Raw genomic sequence first — 24,029 nt, 5'->3', positions numbered from 1 at the left:
TAGTTAACTTTATTTTTTATTGTAACCCTAGAGGCCCTAACTTTAGCTTTACTTTAGTCTCCCAATAATATTCTAACAACTATATTGTGGTGTTGGGACCCTTCTTATTTTATCTTCCAAACTTATGCTTTGCCTTTACAATATCCATGTGAGTCTTTATATCTCACATTGTGATCTTAAGATCTTCCACTTTTCATATTCCTTGAAGACTTTATTAGCATGTACTCAATTATGCTATGGTTGTGTGCTAGGCCCCACATTGTAAGATCATAAGCATCATATGAATTTAAACTCTATACTTTATGATTTCACACTTTTGATCTATGCATATGGTCGAGACTCCATAGAAAAGCATTTACACTTTTATGTTGCCCCTTTCATCGTAAGATTGTAACACCTAGTGATCTTCATGAAAAACACATAGGATGCTATGCTCTCAACATGAGCATATGATCAAAACCTATGTAAAATAATTCTATACCTCTATGCTTGTGTCAGATATCATGACATTAGGAGACCCATGATTTTCTACTTATGAACTTTCACTAAACACCCTTACCCTAACTAAGGAGACTAAAACCTAAGAATTACAACTCCACGATAATGACTTTAATCATGAGAACATAAAGAAACATGTAAAAATTTAAAATTGACTGTGATATCCTACTAGATACAAAACCTAGGGTTAAAATCAAACTAATCATGGAATAAGAAAATTTTCAAATGTTAAGCTTGGGACGCAAGTCTTGGAGCATTTGAATAATCTTAGGTTAAGGAAAAAATTCAAAATGGATTAGGGCACAAACCTACTAGGTTAGGGTTTTTATAGAAAACTTGACAATATTCTATGAGAAAACCTAGTTGCACAAACTCTTCATGACATTTTCACAATATATTTTTAGAACTTTAGCATAGTGAAAATATAGGCTATCAATCCCCACCCTATTTTACCTTCACCTTGGAGGGTTTCTAGGTAACCAAATTTTTTTTCATGTGTTTACATTTCATGGATGTGATTGATAGTTAGATCTATTTATTACAACATTTTATTTTAAGAGTTATATTATTCATAAACTAGATATGAGATAAACAATATGGTGAATGAAGTAAAGTTTTTTTGAAGGATAATTTTTTTATTGATCCTTATTAACCCTTCTCTCAGTATCTTAGTTTTCCAATTAAACTTCCAACATTTGATATCAAATATTTGGTTCTCTTAGAGGAAGTTTAACATCTTGTGAGTTAATAACTTGGAGATGGAGGCTTATGAATTGGGAAAGGTTATTGACAATCAAATGATCGACATCCAACTCATACTACAAAAACTTGAAGTAGAAAGAGAGGAACTAAGGAAATCCCTTAGAAAGAGAAAATATATGGCCATTCAATAGAATCACATACTTTATGAAGAAGATGATACAAAAGGATTGTTTGACATTAGAAATTCTAATGAAAGTGATGTAGCCATTACAAATCTACTGGAGAAGAACAATATCATGAATGAAGAAGTCAAATGATTGATGAGAGAGAATGAAATTTAGTTAGTAAAGCTATGTGAAGAGACCAAATAGAAGAAGAAAGTTGAAGAATACAAAGTTTTCACTGTGGAAGACAAAAGACCAATGACTATTTAACTTGAAGAAAGGTCATCTAATGTGCAAAAGCTTACAAACACTCTACTAGAAATGATGAATCAATTTATTCTTGCAAATCAAGAATTGAATAGGAAATATATATAGATAGAAAATATGACATCATAGATTGATCTATTGAGAAATGAGTTAAGATCTAAAAAAGAACTTGTGGGAAAGATGAACAAACCCAGTGAAGCATAAAGATAATTTGAAGAATTGATGAAATCACCTAGGTCATTTGGCAGTAGTTTTGGACAAGGACATACAAAGAAACATTCATCCATCGAAGAAAGAGAATCATCCAAGAGTGAAGAGTTAAGGAAGGAAAATTCAAAAGGCTTGAACCAACATACTATCATTGTGGTAAACTTGGACATACCGCAAACATTTGCAGGAGAAAGAATGGTATGCAAAACCTTAAACCTAAGTTTACTGGTTATTGTTTTTACTACAAGAAGCAAAGACATCAAATACATGAGTGTATATCAAGAAAGAACAATGCATCTACTGCACCTAGATTTGAAGGTTATTGTTAAAATTGTTAAAAGTTTTGACATAGAGCATATGAATGCATATCACAGGAAAAAGCTACGTGGACAAATAGGAATGTACTTGTTCTAATTGTCACAAGATTGGGCATGTGAATAAGAATTACAAGACCCAAGAACTAGTACCAAATAATGAACACAACAAGGGTAAGGGAAATTTTGATGTTGAACAAACAAAGAAGGAGATGAATCAAACCTTGAAGAAATAGATGGAAACTAGAGGAAATAGAATAAATGAAGTTAAGGTCACCCAATCCAATGGAGAAGGTGATCACACTACCTCTAACTAATCAAGAAAGATATGTAACGAATTGTATACTTAATGATTTATCTTGCATCAGTTGCTAATGTAAAATGTGAAAATGTTCATATCAACATGAGAAAAAGATGCAATAGAATATATGTTTCAAAAGAATAGTGCAAAAGAATCATTTACAAAATGGGTTTTGAGTATTAATAAAATTGTCTATATTGACTAAACATTGCAATATGCACTGAGTACCCCAATGACCAAACTAATGTACATGCTTAGTTAGAAAGAATTGACTGAGCCATGTAGTGGAGACTGAGTTCAAAAGTGTCTATAACAATCAAGCCAGTTGGATTCCACCTAATGGGGATTATAAAATTAGTGGAGACATTAACTTGAATAAATGAAGGTATATATCAAAAATTCAAATGTAATTTACACACCTTGTATTCAAATTTCGGGAGTATAGAGAAATTTTAGCAATAAGTGAATTGATTTCAAAGGTGATTGGAAGCAAACTAGTAGTAAAAGAGTGCTCAATTATTGATCTTCACTTGTGTTGAGAAGTTCAAAAAGAATATTTTTAGAACCCTAGCATGAGAATATGGCATTTTTATCATGTACATTGAAGAATAAAGGAGTAGAGGTAAGAAATGTTCAATTGGTGATGAGTGACACTTTTTCTCCACCTAAGTTTTGTGCTATTTCGATACTACTATGAAAGGAGATTCAATAGGTGTGTTATCATCAATACCACCTAAGGTTATAATGATACATGATGTATGGAGCTATTATATGTGTAAAATTGGTGAAGTTGGTGATTATGAGATTCATGTGGCATACAATAAATTATGTGATGAAGGTATACTAAAGGATGAATTTAAAATTGTTGAAAGGAAAGGGTTAACATGTACACTATATTTTTGAAGAAATTTTAAGATTGAATGGATCAAATTTGTGTTGAGAAGAATTAATGAAATGAAGTCATGGTTAGAAAATGGACCTATCTATATTTCTAAGAAAGAGATTCATAATGTTATTGGATATCCAATAATGGATAACAAGAAGACAATTTGTTGCCTAAGAAGAGAAGAAATTAAGGCTAACACAAAAGTTGAGTGGAATGGACAAGGATTGTTCAACCATCACAAATCTAGTGATTGAATTTGTAGTGAGAGTCATCTCTCACAAATTTTATCAGTTGAGTAGACTAAATAATGTGCCTTGTATGGTAGTTGACCAAGTGTGCAAGATCATAATGAAGGATCACAAATATGATATTTCCAAGTTGCAAAGGTCACAATTGGTAGAGAACCTAACATCAAGTAGGAAGGTGAAGAATTCTATGTGTAAGTTTGCATCATTGATTATGTTCAATTTTTAAATTATGTTCATAATTATTTTCCTGCTATTGGAAATATTGTTTGGGACAAAGGAAAACTAGTTTAAAAACATATTAGTCAGTACATAACGTAGCTGGGAGAAAATTTGGAAAATGTTTTGATTTGATTAGGTAAAAGTAGGTTTCAAGGGGACCCAAAACCCCAAAAAAAAAGGAACCAAAGTTAGGAGCTGGCTTTACAAGGACCAACAACCTAGAATATAAAAGTAGAATTCAGGGTATGTGCAGGATCATGGTGTGCCAAAAAGTGGTGATTTGAAAAATCTGTAGTTCTGAAATATCTCAAACCATTTCAAAATCTATTCCAACATTTTTCCCACCCACCCTGATACTAAATGAAAACAATTAATATCTTTATAAGGTCTAATATATCTTTTGATACCAAACCTATATGGTCAACTTTAAAAACATCCTAAAAATGTGCTTTTGGCCTATTTTAAAGTGATTTTTACTTCAAACAAGTATTTGACGACTTTTTTTTCACCAAAATTTGATGAAATGAAAAGGGTTTCTTAAAGATGTTCTTATATTTCCATAAATGTAAGGTTTGTCAAATTATGAGTTTAGTAAGTAATTATTACTTATTTTCTGATGGAGTTACATATAAAGTGCTGACTGACACACTACTTGAAAAACAACTATAATTTTCAAATGGTACAATATTTTTTAAATCCAAAAGATGCATCACATTCTATGTTTCTTCTACTATAAGGAAAAAAATGAAAAATTGAGTTTTGTAGAGTTTTGAATTAGTTAAGGTGGTCAGACACGAGAGTATTTTTATTCCAAAAATACTAAAGTCAAAAATTAATTAATTATTATTTATTTATAATAAAAATACCCAAAAATATGTGTCACATCTAGGCATGAGTCTACTACTTATATCTAGAATATTATTAAAAAAATATTATCATTTGATTTTGATTAAGGTGGTTAGACATACATCTACTTTTTATTTTTGTTCCTAAATTTTTGAAATATTGCATTAAAATTCAAAATTTTGACCAATCAATTTTTTTTTTTTTAAAGATAAGTCCTAGTAGTTTAAAAACTAGATTCAATTTTCTAGAGATTGTTTTCTCTCAACTTTTTGATATAAAGTTAATAACAAGTAGAAAATTGCACATCGAGTTGACATAACCTTGATTTTTTGATTTTTTATTGCCACTTAAAAGCATATTTTGGTTGACCATGATCTTGCACATACCCTTCAAAGGCTAGTTTTAATGGGACCAGAAACCAAGTATGTGTTATCGATAATTATTTAAAGGAATTCAAACAAAAGATGAGAAAAAGAATGAGGATTGCAACATCATTAGTGATGAAGCACTATAATAATATATATTTTTTGGTAGACACCTAGATAATACATTTATACAGGTAGTCAATCCTAGGAAAGAATGGCTTAAGTGTTTTGGTTATGAAGTTGAAGGTGATAATGTGAGTGCAAGCATTATTGCACTACCAAGGAATAAATTGATGCAAAGGTAGAACCCTTTAGAAAGTTTGAAGAAGGAAAGGCTAGAATCACAGTTGATATCAAGATTACTTCTATAGACAAGAAGAGAAAGAAAAATATTGAAGATCTAGAAGAGAAGCTAGGCACACGAGGAAAAGGAAAAGAATCTTTGATACTAACTCAAGGTCTAGAAGGAGATGAAGAAAATGATAGTGGTCATTAGGAAGAGGAAGAAAGTATAGAGAAATAGGGAAAAACCCTAGCAATGGTCACCCCACCAGCAAAAAGGAAGGCTAACATAGTGAAAATAACAATGATTAAGATGATGAATAGTGAAACACCTAAGCCACTCTCCCCTCCTAAACCATAAAGACTGAGGACCAAGAAAACAACAATAGTAAGTGTTGATCCACCAGTGAAGAAAGGAGTGGTTAAAATCACTAAACCTAGCGGCACCAATGCAAAGAAGAGAAAAGTACCAAACACTAAAGGCCAAAAAAAGAGGAGAAGACTAATAAAGATGAAATATATTGAAGATGATGACATAAAGAGGACTGAGTTTGATGAAGCTGGACATAACTAAGTCATTATACCTACCAAGCCCAAAAATTTTGACAAGGTATGTGCTAACATCATAAGATTTGTAGGACTAGTAATGTAAATATGTTGTAACATATAAGTCTAATCAATGAAATGCATTAGAGTAAAATATATAACATTGTATTTGTTACCCAGAAAACCTTGAAGGTGAAGTTAAAATTGGGGTTGGGATAACACCCACAAATATTGACTACTATAGTAATAAATTTAACTAGCTAAGGTTACAATGTTTGACCATAAAATATGATCTACCCTATGAGGAGTCTACCTTGTTAAATGGTTAAGAGACTTCTAGGTCTCACTTTGTTAGAGAAATAATACATACACAAAAATAAGGAATCTATTAGGAGATTTATAAAGATCTATTAAAACCACTCTAATAAGAGATTTACCCTGATTCAAGTCTATTAAAACTAATTTAGTACCTGACACTTTGTTTTCTTTGTAAGCTAGTTTTGAGTCTTCTCCTTGCTAATTGATCCTCTTCTTTGATTTGATATGCTTATCTTTCCCTTTTACTTCACCATAATGACTAGTTCACTTGGTCTGTTAGATGATAACAAAACCCTTCAGTGACTTCTAATATGATCTCAATCCTTTTCTTTCAATACCTTCATGTTAACACATAAAATATTTTCATCTCCTTTTCTACTAACATATAATCTAGGTTAATATCATCACTATATGAATAATTTCAAGAAGATTTTTCTAGATGATTCCATGCTTTACCTCTTCATCCTAATCATCAAACACACAACATAGTGATCTATGATCCACAATGTGTAAATATTCTGCAACAACCTCTGAAAGTATTATATGTTCTATAACAACCCCTTCAAAAATTAAATATCCCTTCCAAGTTGGCCTAACAATAATTTTTCCCCAAACTCTATTTCATTCCTAAATTTCATGTAAACTCTGTGTAGCTTAGCCTTTACTATAAGTCAACACAACTGATCCTCTACATTGATTTGATATTCTTTTCTTTCCCTTTCACTTCAATGCAATGACTAGGTCACTCGGTTTGTTAGACAATAATAGAACCCTTCAATGAATTCTAATCTAACATCAATCCTTTTCTATTAATAGCTTCATGTTCACACATAAACTCTTTCATCTCCTTTTCTACTGGCATATGATCTAGGTTAAGATCATCTCTATATAAAGAGTTTTGAGAAGATTTTTCTAGATGACTCCAGATTTTTCCTCCTCATCCTAATCATCAAACACTTAGCATAGGGATATATCATCCACAATGTGTAAATATTCTATAATAACCTTTGAAAGTATTAAATGTTCTATAACACCCTCTTCAAAAATTAAATATTCCTTCCAAGTCAGCCTAACAATCATTTTGCCTAAAACTCAATTCCATTCCTAACTTTCATGTAAACTATGTGTAGCTCGACCTTTACTATTTCCTTATGCTTTGAATTTATGTTTCTTGGTCTTCATTGTGCTCAGTACATACTAAGTAACTTGACACTTGCATTCTCAAAAACTTGCTTGGTCACTAATGAGCTTAAGTCATATACAAATATAATATGTGACCCAAAAAATCACTTGGCTCCTATAGAGCTAGGTACATACTTACTTATGTACATGACTCAACCTATATAGAGTAGCTCATTCATAGTGATGACCATCTAATTGTGCCTTGTAAATGAGTAAGTGATTAACACTAATAAACAACAGTGGTTAGAGATACCAATAGGAAGTTGGTCAAGATAAAGATAATAAATAGTAGAATAAGGGCTAAATTGATCTCTATATAGTCAATGTTGATACCTCATTTGGATGTTATGCAATGAGAGTAGATTTGAGCAAAGGATCTAGTGCAAAGATATCATAATCTTTCTATTGTTGACAACTTGATTAACTTAGCAAAAAATTTAGAATTGAAGATTCATGTTTTGGAATCAATAAGAACCACATGGGATCATGCACTTGCCATGATCACTCAAATTCATAAACCATTAATTGATAAATATGGTTTTATTCCATGCTCACCATCCTAGCAGAAAAAGTAGAAGACATAAGTGTCAAAAACAAGGGGAAAATTATGACAAAAAATTAAGGGAGAAATGACAAAAAATAAAGGGGAAAATGAAGCGAAATGATTCAAATAATTTCTATATACATGAGGGAATGATGAGCTCAGAAAGAAAAAAGGAACACAAGGTATGACAAAGTTATAATAAGACTAATTTGAGTCATGTATTACAAAACTAAAGTTTTAAAGTTCTTTGAGAACCAAGTCATAGGCTTAAGGGGTGTTAGCATGAATGTTGATGCTATAGGGGGCATTGTAGGATATTGTTATGATGTATCTATAACTATGTTTGTCATTTATGACAACATAGTAATAAGTTTCTAAAAGACTGACAAAGCAACAAACTATTATTTTTGTATTGAGAACATTATATTACTTATCTAATGATGCACAGTTACCAATGCATACTACATTGTGTATTTGTTACATAGGCAAGTGTGTAGAACCTAAATCGATAGTGCACAAAAGATATGATTGATTTACAAAGAACCATATGGAAACAAAGTATTAGGAAAATAATTCCTATTGCATGACTACTATAGTTCATTAAAATTGTAGTGAAGGGTTTCATAGTGAATTGGAGATAGTTTACTAACCATTGATGACATTAGAAGTGTGCATGTACATAAGTCACACATGTGAAAGTTTGTTTATAACTCTGAGCATAAATCATTAATTAAATGTGTATTTCATTGAATTGATGTATGATCATAAAGTGTGAAGCTAACTCAAGGATTTGTTATTGAGTGTGGTATAAAGGAAAGATGTTTTCTATGATTTACAATGGAAGTGAACAAGGGAAGAAGTGAAGTATTTTGAATTACTCAGAAACAGAGTCAAGTGATTTACTAATGCATGCAAGTGACCTTAAGGGTTACTGTTATTGATCATAGAGTTCTAGATCTAATTGCATGATCTAAAGGTGAAGGAGTCTAATGTATGGGACAGAGGAAGAAGTAAAATCCTATTACACATCTATTATTCTTAAAGGAATAGTATTGAGGTCAATTGGATAGTGGGTTCATTGATATGATCCTAAAGCTATTTGGATAGTGGGTTTAGCTGCCTTCCACAACTCCGAACAAGGTTGGCACAACTCCTAACATGGGTGGAATCTCCTAACAGGGATTCAAAGTCTCCTAACATGGACTCTTGTATTAAATTTTGTAATAGACTCCTAACAGGTCTATCCACTAACAAGGAAAATTCATATTAGCACATCATTTTGTGGGATCATTCCCATTGGGGTTTTCCCTCTGATCAAGGGTTTCCCTAGTGAACATATCTAGTGTAATTGTTTATGTGCATCTCTTTATGATTTTTGTTTAGATTTTTTAAGAGGTTAAATGCTTAAATTTTCATATAACTAATTCAGCCCCCGCCCCCCGCCCCCCCCCCTATAGTTATATTGTTGGACTATTTTTTCTAACAATTGGGGTACTAATATCTTTTTACTATAAAGATGCAATCATGAAAAGGTATTTTTGCCACCAATGTAAAAGGGGGGGATTGTTGATATCTCTAAGTTTTTTGTCTATTAGTGTCAAACACTTAGTCATATATATAAGGAAGAGTTAGTCGATCATCACTATGACCAAGTTACTCTATATATAGGTCAATTCATGTAAAGACTTGTAAATAATCATATATCTATTGAGCTCTATAGGACATGAGAAAGTCTTTCATTGCCAAGCATTTTCTATACAAGTTGATCCTAGTAAATGTTGAGAAGATAGAGCACATAGATGTCAAGTTATGCAAAACAAGTTGAGTACAGTTAATGCCACACAACAAATGAAGAATAATTATGACTAAGCATCAGAATTAGGGAGTTTTGGATCACATAGAGAGAACATAAAAGTCTAGAATGATACAAGCTTTGAGGTAAACCATTTCAAGATGACATGAACATGACATTTAATGTTCATAGAGTTTTTGTAACAATTTTTTTTTCATCTAAAAAATAAAGATGATTAATAAAAAGATTTTCCCAACAATTATTGAACAAATTACTAGATTCCTTTTCATAGGACATTAACTATTTTAACTATCAATGATTAACTAAAATAACAATATTCAACTGAAATAGCTATATCAATGATCAAATGAAATAACTAGATTAATGATGAACTGAAAATAATTGTATCAATGATCAATTGGAATAACTCGAATAACAATTAACTAAAATAACTATATCAATGATCAATTGAAATAACAATAAACTAAAATAACTATATCAATGATCAGTGTAACTAGATTTAACTATAACTATAATAATGATTAACTATCTTTTTCTACATACAACTAAAGTAAATTCTTAACATGGGAAGAAGAAAAAGAAAACATGCAAGTGTTATCCGGTGAGTCTTTAGTTGGTTTTGAAAGCCTTAGCTTTCAGTAAGAGGAGAAGCATTGACTTAGGCTTAACCTCCCAAACTCAGACCATACTTATCCCCACATAATCTATTCAATTAGAAAGGCCCTCCCTACCTCGGGATCAGGCTTAGGATACACTTAGTCTAGCCACCTAAGAATTTTGGTGTTTAGAATGTTCGCATAGTTATGGACATATATTTATGAATAACTAGCACCACTGACATCAAGTGATCATAGATGGAAAAAATATCTTTAAATGATCTTGGCCAAGGTTTTTTTGATGGGTTCAATGACCCGATCATCACCGCTCAACTAGAAAATAGGTAAACAACAATAGGGACAAGCATGGGCTATTAAGTAAAATTATTTAATTTATTTTATCATATCTGATTTCTCTTTCATGTCGTTGTAGATTCCATCTCACCTCTTCACCTTTTCTATGGCTATACATCCACTGAGTCCTAAGTGCTAGAAAATTTAGAGCAATTAGCTCTATCCATTGATTCTCAAATGTTTCATTGTATAATATATGTTTTTCAGCTTATCAAAAATTGTGACTTGAAAGAATATGTTCTTTAAGACTAGCATAAACATCATTGATTCTTATTTTCAAATGGTATATTCAAATCATGATTTTATTGCACTTAAATAACTCTTTCTCAAGAGGTTCTATCTGATGACATTTAAGATGATTATAACTATAGTTTAGTTGTTATGGAAATCATAAACCATTAGCAATTGATAAGAAAATATACATAAATACTTGGAACATGATTGATTACATAACCTAAGACCCTAGAAATAAAATAAAGTATGAGCCTAGCCCACTGCTATGATTCAACTCCTTCACAAATGTTCTTCAGGTGCAAAAATCCAGTTAAAAAATGTATCACATCTTCTACAAACAAGACCATTACAAGGTAGAAAGGGTTGGTAATGCTATGGAGGTAGTGATTTCAAATTTTATTTGTAGGATATTGAGTTGTGAATGGAAGTAAGAAATGAGAGAGGGAGTAGTTGGACTTGAGAAAGGAAGTCAGGTGCCTGAAAAAATATAAAATTCAAATGCTTAGAAAGATATAAAAGTCAAGTGCTTGAAAGAATAGATGTCTTTCCCTCTCACTCTCAACTTCTTAAATAAAAGGGTAATGTGACTCATTGGCTTCCAAGAAGCCGCAACATAAAGAAATATCTTGGCTCTTGAATGCCAATTAAAAATGCCAAGTGTTCAATAAATTTTAAACAAGAAAAAGAATAAAAGTTTGGAAGAAGATTTGAAGGATATAAATCAAAAAATATTATGGTTTATATCTATCTATGTATATGTAGATATATTAATGAGGTGGCATCATTTTATTATAAAGAAAATAATATTATGGTGTCACTTTATATTTATATCTATGTGTACATACATAGGTATATATTAAAATAATATGGTGGAAGGCCATTCAAAATCCTTTGAGGTACGTATTATATTTTAATTAAATTATTTTATTTTTAAAATTATTTATTTAATAGCTCATTCGGGTCCTTTAGTTGTATCCTAAAGTTCAATTTGTTAGGTCCTTACCAAGGCAATTTAAGGTCATACCTATCAATCCTAATGATTGGACTAAGCTAGTATCCCATTCCATTGATCTTGTTTACTAATGCTTCTTGCTTCATTTTCTCCTGCAATCATCTATGAAATACTTACATAATAATAAAAAGTTCCATAATAATTTTCATATAAATATTTAAAAGAATTTTATTATTATCTATAATTCAAAAATCAACCAACTGCTAAACATCACATGACAAATAATGGATAATGACCATCTTCATTAACAGTTAATACAATGGATATAAATAACTATCTACTTCACATGATTATGAAAGAAAAATCTATTCAGTCTAATAGCTATGAGAAAATTTTAAAATAGTTCAAAATTTGGGATGTAATATTTTTCTATAGAGGTTGTTACACATTTTGACATGCATCACCGATCCCTATGAGGAATGAACAATCAATCAGATGAAGAGGCAAAAAGGGAAGCATTTAGGAGACTCCACAAAAGTCTTTAAATAGGAAGATCCAATTTTATTTTTTTATAAGTGATGAGAGATATCATGGAAGAAATTGTGAAGTGCATGAAGAACGAGAAGTATTGTGTGAAGGAGTTAAGTTTTGGATGTTGCATGCAATACTGTGAAATACAAAGGTTAGTGACCTTATGAAGAAACAAAGGACTGAGCAAAGATATATCAAATTAGAGATCATATAGAGATTGGAAGGAGGAGATATATAATCATAAATTATAGTGCAGTTTGAAGGATTAGGTAGTGAGTCAATTTTAATAGATTGAATTAGGACAAGTCTTTTAATAGACCTTTCTAAATCTCCTAACAGAGTCCTTAATTCATTGTAAGTGCAGAATCCTTTAACCAGGTAAGACCTAAGAATCTTATATGCCTTTAGAAAAGTAGACCCCTCATAAGGTAGATAATTAGAAGTGATCAAAATTGTAGACCCTAATAGGTTAACTTTGTTACTGCAGTAGTGAAGATTTGTGGGTGTCATCCCCACCCCAGTTCTAGCTCCACCTTAGAGGATTTCTAGGTAACCAAATCTTTTATGCCATGTGTTTACATTTCATGGATGTGATTAATAGTTAGATCTATTTATTGCATCATTTAATTTTTCAAGTTATATTATGCATAAACTAGATATGATATGGATAATATGGTTAATGTAGTAAAGTTTTATTGAAGGATAAAAGGTTTATAGATCCTTATTTGAACCCCCCCCCCCCCCCCCTCCTAGTATCTTAGTTTCCAAACTAAACTTCTAACAAAGTCTTCATGAAATTTTCAAATTCTTCTACTTCAACACTTCTCTTTGTTTCAAGGTTTAGATTTCTTAATTTTGTAGTTCCTTTGGGATTCACTCTAGTAACCATCTCAAAAGGTGTCTTCTTAGTGCTACTATTCATATAATTATTGTATCCAAACTCTTCTTGTGCTAGTGTCAAGTCTAAATTAGAAGGATTATCTCAAACCAACCATCTCAATAGGCTACCTAAACTTCTATTCACAACTTTAGTTTGTCCATTTGTTTGTGAATGATATGTAGAACTAAGCTTCAACTTTGTATTGAACTTCCTCCAATGTGTCCTCTAGAAGTAACCACTGAATTTAGTATATTTATATGAAATAATAGTTTAGGCAATCCATGCAATCTCTCTACTTCCTTGAAGAGTAGTTCAACTAAATGTACAACATCATATATCTTCTTACAAGGTATGAAATGTGTCATCTTAAAAAATCTATCAACCATCACCAAAATATAATGATTCCCTCTCTAAGTTTTAGGAAAACCATGAACAAAATAAATTCTAATATCTTTCCATGGCTTATCAGTTATAGGCAATGGTGAATATAATCCCAAATATTGACTAGTTCCTTTTACTATTTGACAAATTTTGCAGCTTCTTACCATCTTCTATACATCTTTAAATATGTGTGTGTGTGTGTGTGTGTGTGTGTCCAAAATTATCTATCTGTAATCAACTTCACTATTTTATTAATTGCAAAGTATCCAATGATTTCCACCACTATGCTTTTATTTTATGATGTTCTATGTCATAGATCCTCTAGGCATGCATAATTGAATTCCCTTAAACAACATGTCTTCTTCAATGAAATAATTAGTCCACTTGCCCCTCATGATCTTTTCCTTACAAGATTTCAAAGGTTTTGCAAAATTAAGATCAATTTCATACAAATACTCTGACTCATTAAAACCAAATACCTCAATTCTCATTTTTGTTAGAAAATTCCTTCTTTGGCTTAATGCATCAGCAACCTTTCTTGGCTATCCACTCTTATGTTTCAAGGAAAATGAAAAGTTCTATAAAAATTCAACCCACTTCATATGTCTTTGATTCAACTTATTTTGACTTCCTAGATACTACAAAGCTTTTTGGTAAGTATAGAACACAAAATCCTTAGGCGTTAAATAATGTCTTCATTTCTTCAAAGCTTGAACAATATAGAATTCTTTAGCTTAAACTATATATTTTCTTTTAGCATTATTCAATTTCTCACTAAAAAAAGATATAGGTCTTCCTTATTGACTCAAAACAACTCTAATGAGACTTCCACTAGCATCACATTCAACTTGGAAGACTTTACTAAAATCAGGAAAAGTAAGGGTACAAAATTTCACAATCTTTTGTTTCAATGTTTCAAAACTTTTCTACACTCCATGAGTCCATTTGAAATTGATTTTATCTCCTTTCATACTCTTAATCATAGCATTACAAATACAACTAAAATTTTTGATATACAAATTAACCTAATAATTAGTAGGGAGGAACTTCTTTATTTTCAGAATCATCTTTCCCCATATCTTGATCTTTTATTTTCTCTTTTATTTGTCTCTCACTTGGCAAATGATCACACCAAAGTGAGGCATGGTGCTTCAACTTTTTGATTGTCATCCTCATCTTCTTATTATTAGGAGTACCTTTATAGTCAAATTATTTATCCATCTTAGTAATCCAGTCTAACACAACATTAGTTTCAATTCTTTCATGATAGCAAGAAACTTAAACATTAGGTCTATCATTTTCTCTAGACAAAAATCTCAAAAGCCTTTCCTCATCTTGTTCAACCTTAGGTTTGGGATTAGGATTAGGTCTTGCCTCTTCATCATCACTAGCATCTTCAAGATGTTCACCTCTTCTCTACATTATCTCCACAACTTCAAGCTTCATTGCAATTTGTCTAAACATATCCATAATATGATATTAACATTTCTTCTACCATGAACCATCTTTACAATAGTTCTTGCAAGATCATAGCCTTCTATAAGTTATAGGTCAGATTTTAGATCTGCCACCCTACAACCAAATTCAACAAGGTCTTCAATGATCTAAGCCATAAGAAATAAGTTTCTTTAATACCACCTAACATAGAGAAGGTCTAGGGAGAGTTTAAAACAACATGTAAAATAAACTCAACTTGCAACCTTCACACCCCTACTTAGAGTATGCATAGAAACTACACATTAATAAAATGAAACTATAGAGAATAGAATGCTAGATGCAACATAATTTAGGTGTAACTATTTCACTTCACATATAGGAAAAACACAACATGCTTGATTGTGAGATCTTCTAGGTTATGTACTTTAAATAGAACAAATAATATATAGACTCAAATCCTTAGTTTGCATATTCTTATCTAGATCTCTCTCCCTTTCTACTTCTATATCTCCCTTTCCTACATCTAAACAAGATTTTTTTATAGCTAGCTAAGCCAAAAGTTGGCTAGTCAAGGATTACTTACAATTTAGGTCCATATTGTCATGCCCTATATTTATGAGGCAAACACAACCAATTTTATTTTATTTTTGTTTGAAGGTGTACTATAGATTTTATGAATGGGTCATTACTTGTTATGAACATTCCATTGAATGGTGAGCTGTCCAGATAGCAATTTATATTTTCTTTTGAAGGGTGTTGGAAATTTATTATTTTGACCACAAAGTTTGGAGATGATAAGGTTAGTTGATGTAATGGAATTGGTTCCATTTGAAATCTAGACTACAATTTTTCTTATGAGAGGTCAGCTGGTTGTCCATCAATGATTTCAATACTAAGCTATAACGATGTTATGGTCATATACCTTTCATCTTCTATACTCCAATTAAGACACTTTGTATATGCAAGTGAAGTTAAATTTCTTGTCTTAATGTAGCTACAATGGTTCTAGGGTTTGTGAACACAGAGATGTTTAATAATTGTCCTAAATGTTTTGAATACAAGTTACCCTATCATATAAATATCTTTCCCATTTATCTTCTATTTCCATTTTATTGCATATATATATCCCCTTAGTGAACTACTTATCTTTTATCCTTTTTCCACTTTGACCATCTCAGTAGTTTACTAATTAGATGCTACTAACTAGGTCTCAAATATTAATTATTTATTGAAGTTGTTATTTTATTTTATTTTATTATTATTATTATTTTTACATATACTTATCTCTCTTCTAATACCTATATTTAAGTTAGTTAAATTACTAAATTTATCTTATAAATCCAATGTATATAACCTATAATGCAATAAATCTATAACATGGTTACTTTATGATTTATTAAATAAATTCTAATAACCCCCATTAATGACATGTATTACTACTTATTCCCTTTAATAATATACATTATTTGTTCATTATAACTCTTTTTAAATTTATAATTTTAATCGATAACACATGACACCAATCATAAACATTTTAATTAAAGAAACCCATGAACAAAACACTAAAATGAAATAACTTACTTGAATCCTACTTTTTACATCTTTTCTTAACTTTCAAATGTTAATTTAAAACTACACCTAGATTCCTACACCTACTAATTTATAATAATAACACTAACCATAATAGCTCTTTATCCTAAGCTAACGTATGTCTTCCTAATACCACCTAAAACAAATCTGACATCCCAACCCTTAATACAATTTTCTTTAAACAAATAACTCCCACCTTTTGTGCAAAGTCTTCCTCCCTCCAACTCATGTACCTTGGTGTTCTTCCCAAGGTGAGGTAACAATCATGTAAAGTGCAGATTTAAATCCCAAGGCAATTCAAATTGGTCATAATTTTTCAAACTTGAAACATTTCCCAAGTCTTTTCTTACTCCTTCCTAGGCATGGGTTATTGGGGAAGGAATATGACATGACTTTTTTCATCTCCTCCAAGTGGTAGACACCTAGGAAAAAGGTGCTAACATATGCTAGATCAAATGTCATAATCATTACCTTTCCTAAGTCTATGGTGTTGATGAGAGCAAGGATGCCTGGGTAGGATAAAGGTTTGTTTTGAATGTTTTCTTTTATCCTTTAGTTTGCTTGTCTTCTTTTATTCAGTCCTTTATAAGCTAATGATTTAATTATTGTTTTATTCCTTTTTATTGAGAACATGACTCTTAGGAGTCTCTTCTTGCATACCTTAGAGTATAGGTTTTTTATCAATGCATTAAAGTCTTTGTCTTTAGGACATATGTTATATGATTAATATTGAATGTACTTATATTATTTTATTAACCCTCCAAGAACAAGATTCATAGTATATTCTCCTTGATTAAAATATTGCTCTATAATCTAGGGAAGGGAACTAATTTTCTTTCCCATACATTTTCCATAGACTTAATGTGCACCTACATGCTTGTCCCTTTATGGGTATTGAACTATGTCTTTATTTTCAAACTAGATTTCTACTAATTCTACCATGACTTTTTCCTTGTGAATATGTTTTAATTATGTGATGGTATTGCCTATCCTAAAAATCTATCAGAACTTGCAAAGATAAATGATTTTATTTTTATACACAAAATGAACTATCAAGTAGGATACCTTCCTTTCATTTATTGAATACATAGCCTACATATTTACACTACAACTGATTATGTATTGAAACAAATCAACCATTTCCAAAAGTAATTGCTACCTCTATGACATATGCGCATTAATTGAATTTAAAGGAGAAGTATTTCATTTACATGATTTCCCATATTGCATCAATAACATAATATAAATATTTACAATGAATATTTCCTCACAAGAGAACAATGTATAATTTTTTCAATCTTCCCTTACACAATTTCAACAATATATAATGATGAACAATCCCTTTTACATGAAAAATTATTAACAATGAAGGCTTGAAGACCATAATACATTTGAGATGACATAAAACATGGGTCTATCTTTACACATTTGATTTTCCAACTTGTCAAGGGTGAATCCCTTAACATCTTCCAGGAAGCCATCTTCACAAAACCTACACATAACACACAACTGGGAACCATGGAGGCTCACCTCCCATCCTAGGCTTCTATGAAGCCACTCATTGAGTAGGGGAACCAAGGTCCAACCAGGATATACACACACATCACTTGCCATTGCATGAACACAATACACAACACAAAACAACTCCCTCTCATGGCTTGCACAATGATTCACCATTAGAATCATCTCACATTGGGTGAAGGTGGACTCTTCAAAGATGAGATGCCATAACCAAACATAAAAATCATATTTCAATTGTATTTTCCCCTCAAGGCCATCATAAATATCTCCTCCTTCTTACATACAAAACCCCTTGTACCTCCCAAAACAACAAGGTATATGGCTTCAATGGAGTGCATGCTCCATGAAAGAAAAACAACTCCTCATCATGAGGTCAATCTTCTGAACTACAATGTTGAGCCCAACTAATCCCTTCACCCAAGCCTTCTCTTCCCTCCCAAGGGTGAGTGAAGCCTTCACACCCATAATCACATTCAACATTCAAATCCAACAAGGAAATCAAGAAGGAAAACCAATAAATCTTCAAGAACACAATACAAATTTACATTACCACAACACAATAAAAAAATCCACAATGCAAGATTCACTATACAATGCATGCTCCATTTACAAATCCTCCATACTTGAAGATTTATTTTTCCATACTAAGAAAAAGAAAGAAATGAAACATATTTTGAGACACCAACCTTGGTCCAAGATGAATGCAAGGATAGTTGTAGTAGAGCTCCCTTAGTCTCCCTCCAAAACCCTAACTATCTCTAAACTTAGAGCGTGGGTGATCAACCCACTAATTTGATTGAGACTCCTTGATAAGGCCTTCCCACTATCTATTTGAGCAAAAACACCTAGCCACTTCCTCTTACAAACTTGTCTCCTCTAAATTGGCTATATTTTACTTAGTGGGAACGTGGAAGAGCACACATGTGACGACTCCAAATTCGAATTGATGGAAGAATGCATGGGTAAAGGGCCCCCCTAGGCTGACTAGGCACTCAAATGGTCAAAATTAGGTCCCTAACTTGATATACTATCATATGGGTAACTTATTTTATCATAAAATACACCTTGGGACCACCTAATGAACCCTCAAAACCCTAGCCAAGTCCAAATTCGATTTTCCTTTGATTGTGACCCATCCTACCCTTGTCAAGTTGGTTTACTTACTCATTAACAAAATAATTAGTTTTTAAAACCCTAAATGACATGTCAATTACAAAAAAAATCCACAAGTGCCAAGTGACACCTAGAAACACATTCCACATCACCATGACATGCTCCTAATGCCTCTTTATGATTGAACACTTACACATGCAAGAAACTCACATTTATGAAGAAAAAATACTTTCACAATGAGGCTTTTGAATCTTCCAAGATTCACCTTGGTTAAACTATTTTCACAAAGGTTTGGACTTGTTTCCCCCAAGAATTTCCATGGTTCCACTTCCTGCACATTAAACTCGAGCATCAGTAGTCCAAGAAGGTTGTATAAAATACATATATTACAAATGCATTTAATTTCATAATTCAAATTCAATTTCCTTCCCTAGTCATTTCAAATAGTTCATTCAAAATGTTAAAATATCACAATCTACATATCATAAGTCATCATTATCAAATTAACATTTATCTGCATATCATAATCATTCATCTGCATATATAAAGCATCATAATCAAATTAACACTTATCTACAAATCATAAATCATAATAACCAAATTAACATTTATCTATAAATCAAAAATCATCATAATCAAATTAACATTTATCTACAAATCATAAATCACCATAATCAAATTAATATTTTGCATCACATCAAAATCTAATAGTATCATGTCATAAAATTGCATCCATATGTGCTCAATCATTTCTTACACAATATCAGGTTCTTAGTGCATATCATAATATAAAACACTACTAAAGTATCAAAATCAATAGATAAAAACATCCACTATCCATCTAAGTATCAAATAACTATCAAAATATGAATAAAACATCTATTCTATGACAGATTGGGGTGAGGCCTCACAGATACTTTAAAGAGAACAAAAAATCACAGAAATAGTCGTATGAAATCACATGTACTTGAAGGTACATCAACATGTGTATTATAAGTTGGCTCCTACCTATGTAAGATGACACAAAAGAAACTATAACTACACCAATTTGATCAACACATTACACAAGGTGAAAACAACTTAAGAATATGACCGCAAAGAATGACACAAAATTTGAAAAATATCCAACCTAAGAATTTTTTCACTTAGGACAAGGATCAAAGATAGGTCCTTGATATCATAATAGCTATGCATAACATGCAAACAAAAGAAACAATGGCTACTTCATGAACAAAAAATTCATACAAAAAACTATAATTTCTTTTGTTTAATGTAAGATTACTCAAAGACCCAAGATGCTCCTGCATCACTAGTTAAAAAATCACAATTATAGAGATTGATACATGATAAGCCTTACCATGTTTTTTAGATCTAGAAGGAGAATAAGTTACTAGTAAGTGAACAATGTCTTGTTAAATTAAAGATTGGGAATTATTATGATGAAGTTTTGTAAGATATTATGCCTATCAATTGTTGTTATATTATGTTGGTAGACCTTAGCAAGCTTTGCATGATGGTAGATCGAATCAGTATACTACTTGGTTTGATGGGAAAAAACAAATATTATTTCATTTTGTTGAAAAAAATTATTAGAATCATTGTACCATGGTAAAAGTATGTTTTTTTGAAAGAAATCATTTTTTCAAAGATGTGAAGGAGCAAAATGTTCATTTTTTCTTAATTCCTAAGAAGACTAATAAACAAGATGAACTTAACATGCACTTTAGGTTGAATATATTTTGAGTTAATTTCAAGATATTATTTCTAATAATGTACCTAATGGTTTTTCTCCTATCAAAATTATTAGTCATTTTATGGATATGATACATGGATCTAGTCTTCCTAATAATGCACCACATAGACTAACACTTGTTGAAAATGAAGAATTGAATAGACAAATATAATAGTTTCTTGATAAGGGTTTGATGAGAAAAATTTTGAGTCCTTGTGTTGTACATATTCTATTGGCACCTAAAAGGAATGAAGAATGGATAATGTGCACTGATTCTAGAGCTATAAACAAGATAATAGTGAAGTATAGATTTACATTTCCTAGGATCGATGACATAATGGAATTTTTGAGTGAGGAAAGATAATTCATCAAGATTTTTTTGACAAGTGTGGTTGCTAATTATGGGACTCTAAATCCACACACACTTCAACATGATGTTTACATGTTAGAAACATCCTGAAATCAACATGGGATTATCGATTCCATATGACTGAACAAAGCAATCTGTTGCCTTCTAATTAGATAAGGTTTTTCTTTTCACTCTCATGATTGAGAGATCAATACTAGAACAAACTAGTATGAAGGATTTGAAGGCATGAAAATGCAATCTAATCTATTATTTTGATTTTTTTTAATAAAAATATATAAATATTAATCTAAATGGAATTGAAATTAATCCAAGAACAATAGAAAGTAATGACTAGATGAATGCATTTTAATCTAAATGATGAGCATATGAAAGAAAGAGAAAATTTGAATGCAAGGAACTTGAGTAATCAAATTAGCTTTAATTCAATACTTTTCATGTGCATCCTCTAAAATGAGAGGTTAAAAGTTTCTTATATAGAATCCAAGAATTTGATCAATGTTCAAGATTGATATGAATGTATGCTCCTAATTGAAGATAAGATTGAGTCCTCCATTTTTTATGGAGTTGAATGATAGGAAATAGGAGATAACAATGATCCATTCAAATATGTGCTCATAATTAGATTTTCAAATTAATTGATTAATTAGTTTTAATAATTATGAGGATATATTTGAATTAATCAATATTATAAATTCTTTTTTCATGTGGGATGAAATAGGAAAGGATATTGATACATTCAAACACATGGTCATAATTAGATGTTATAATTAAATAAATAATTAGTTTCAATAAGCATGACATATATTTAATTAAACAAAAGTATTTCAAATCCTTCTTTATGTGTATTAGCTAAAGGGGTAGATTTAATTTAATTTAGTACATAGGACTTATATTTAAATTATTTAAATTAATAGGTTTAATTTAGCTAATTCAAATAGTATTTAGGAACTAAGTAAAGTGATTGATATAGATTAATGATTTTCTATATTTGAAACTTAAGTTGAGTAGAGATTATCAAAATCAGAATTTCCTAGTACAATAGGACTTTAAGTAATATTAATAAATTGCAATTGGTTCGAAATACCAATGCACCAATTTAGGAGTATTATATTTGCCCCTCTTTGAATGAATGTGTGAGAAACACATTGATTCAAAGAAAATAAAAGTCTGAGAATATAAACCTAGAGTTGAGATTTGTTCCAAGATTGATGACACAAAGACCAATTAATGAAATTTTTTAAGTTATCTCTAGAATAGAGCTTAACCTTAGGGAATCCAGATGGAACACCTAGATACCAATATGAAATAACACATATGATCAAACTTCACAAAATTATTCCAAGAACAAGATTGAATTCTTAGGAGTCAAGGTTAGATTGCTCAGATAACTATCCATTAGAAGATGACAAGATTAATCATGATTCATAGGATTATCCCAAAAATGAGGCTTAATCCTCAAAGGTCAACGTTAGATTGCCCCAATACCTTTCCATGAAATAACAATTGAAAGCAAGAGTTTAGAATTATATCTAGAATGGAGCTTAATCCTCTAAAGTCTAGATAGAACACCTAAATATTGGTCCATAAAAAAAGCTAACAAAATCTAATCATGAGTCATAAATCATCCCTAGAATGAGGCTTAATCCTCAGGAGTTAAAGTTGGAATGCCCCAATAGATGTCCATCAAATTATGAAAAAGCCTGCTATAAGATTGATCAGTTGAATAACATATGATACCAGATTGAGGGAATAAAGAAGCCCCAAGTGATGAGATTCCTTTAGCAAATAGGACATCATATTTAGATTTGAAATCATATTTTAAAGATTCAAAGATGTTAAATGATCTAATCATCATCCTACCTCCTCGGGAGAAAAGTTAAAAGACAACACATTAAATTGAGGTTGATTTGAAGCATTTTGAAGGTTTGGTTGACCATGGTTAACCAAATTTGATGAGAGTTGACTTGAGTTGACTTTTTCAAAAAAATTGAAAAAGTTAAAGTAATGTGTGATTTAAAAATATTCTCAAAGTTAGAAAGTATCAGTAACTGGAACTGTACAAGTGTTCAATTGCATCCATCCCAAAAATTTAAGGTGTGTTTTTGAGCTATTTATGTGTGTCATGTTTCAAATTTGATCTTGAACATGAGTTTAGAGCAACCAAACTAGCTAATGGGATAATTTTTACTCCAATAGGAGAACTTTGAAAAATTAGGTCAAAACCTATATAAGAGCCCAAAATGTCATTTTCAATTCATTTGTACATTTTGTGTTTTGTGAAGAAAAGAGCTTTAAGGTGAAAATGGTGGTCCCAGTGTAGATGCATCACTTTGAGCATTCTAGGCGACATAGCTAATTTTCAATAAGTAGTTGAAAATTCTTCATTGCATTGAAATATTTATGCATTTTGGTCATTTTTTGCATATTTTTGAGTGTTTTAAAGTTACTATTGTCAGTGTCCTTGCACAAGAACCCATTTTTCATGTGACCCACCAAACAAACTTGAATGAGGAAGTGCCACTAGGGCACTTTCTTGCATGACATATAGGGTTTCCTCACGTGGGAGGTACCCATCTCTCATGTGAGAGACCCTAAATGTTTTTTCTTTTTTGCATGTAATATTGATTTTTCTC

The sequence above is a fragment of the Cupressus sempervirens genome, chromosome 1 (assembly GCF_028749045.1).
Source record: "Cupressus sempervirens isolate cs-2001-9-10 chromosome 1, ASM2874904v1, whole genome shotgun sequence".
NCBI lineage: Eukaryota > Viridiplantae > Streptophyta > Pinopsida > Cupressales > Cupressaceae > Cupressus > Cupressus sempervirens.
Note: the sequence above shows the minus strand (reverse complement) of the source record.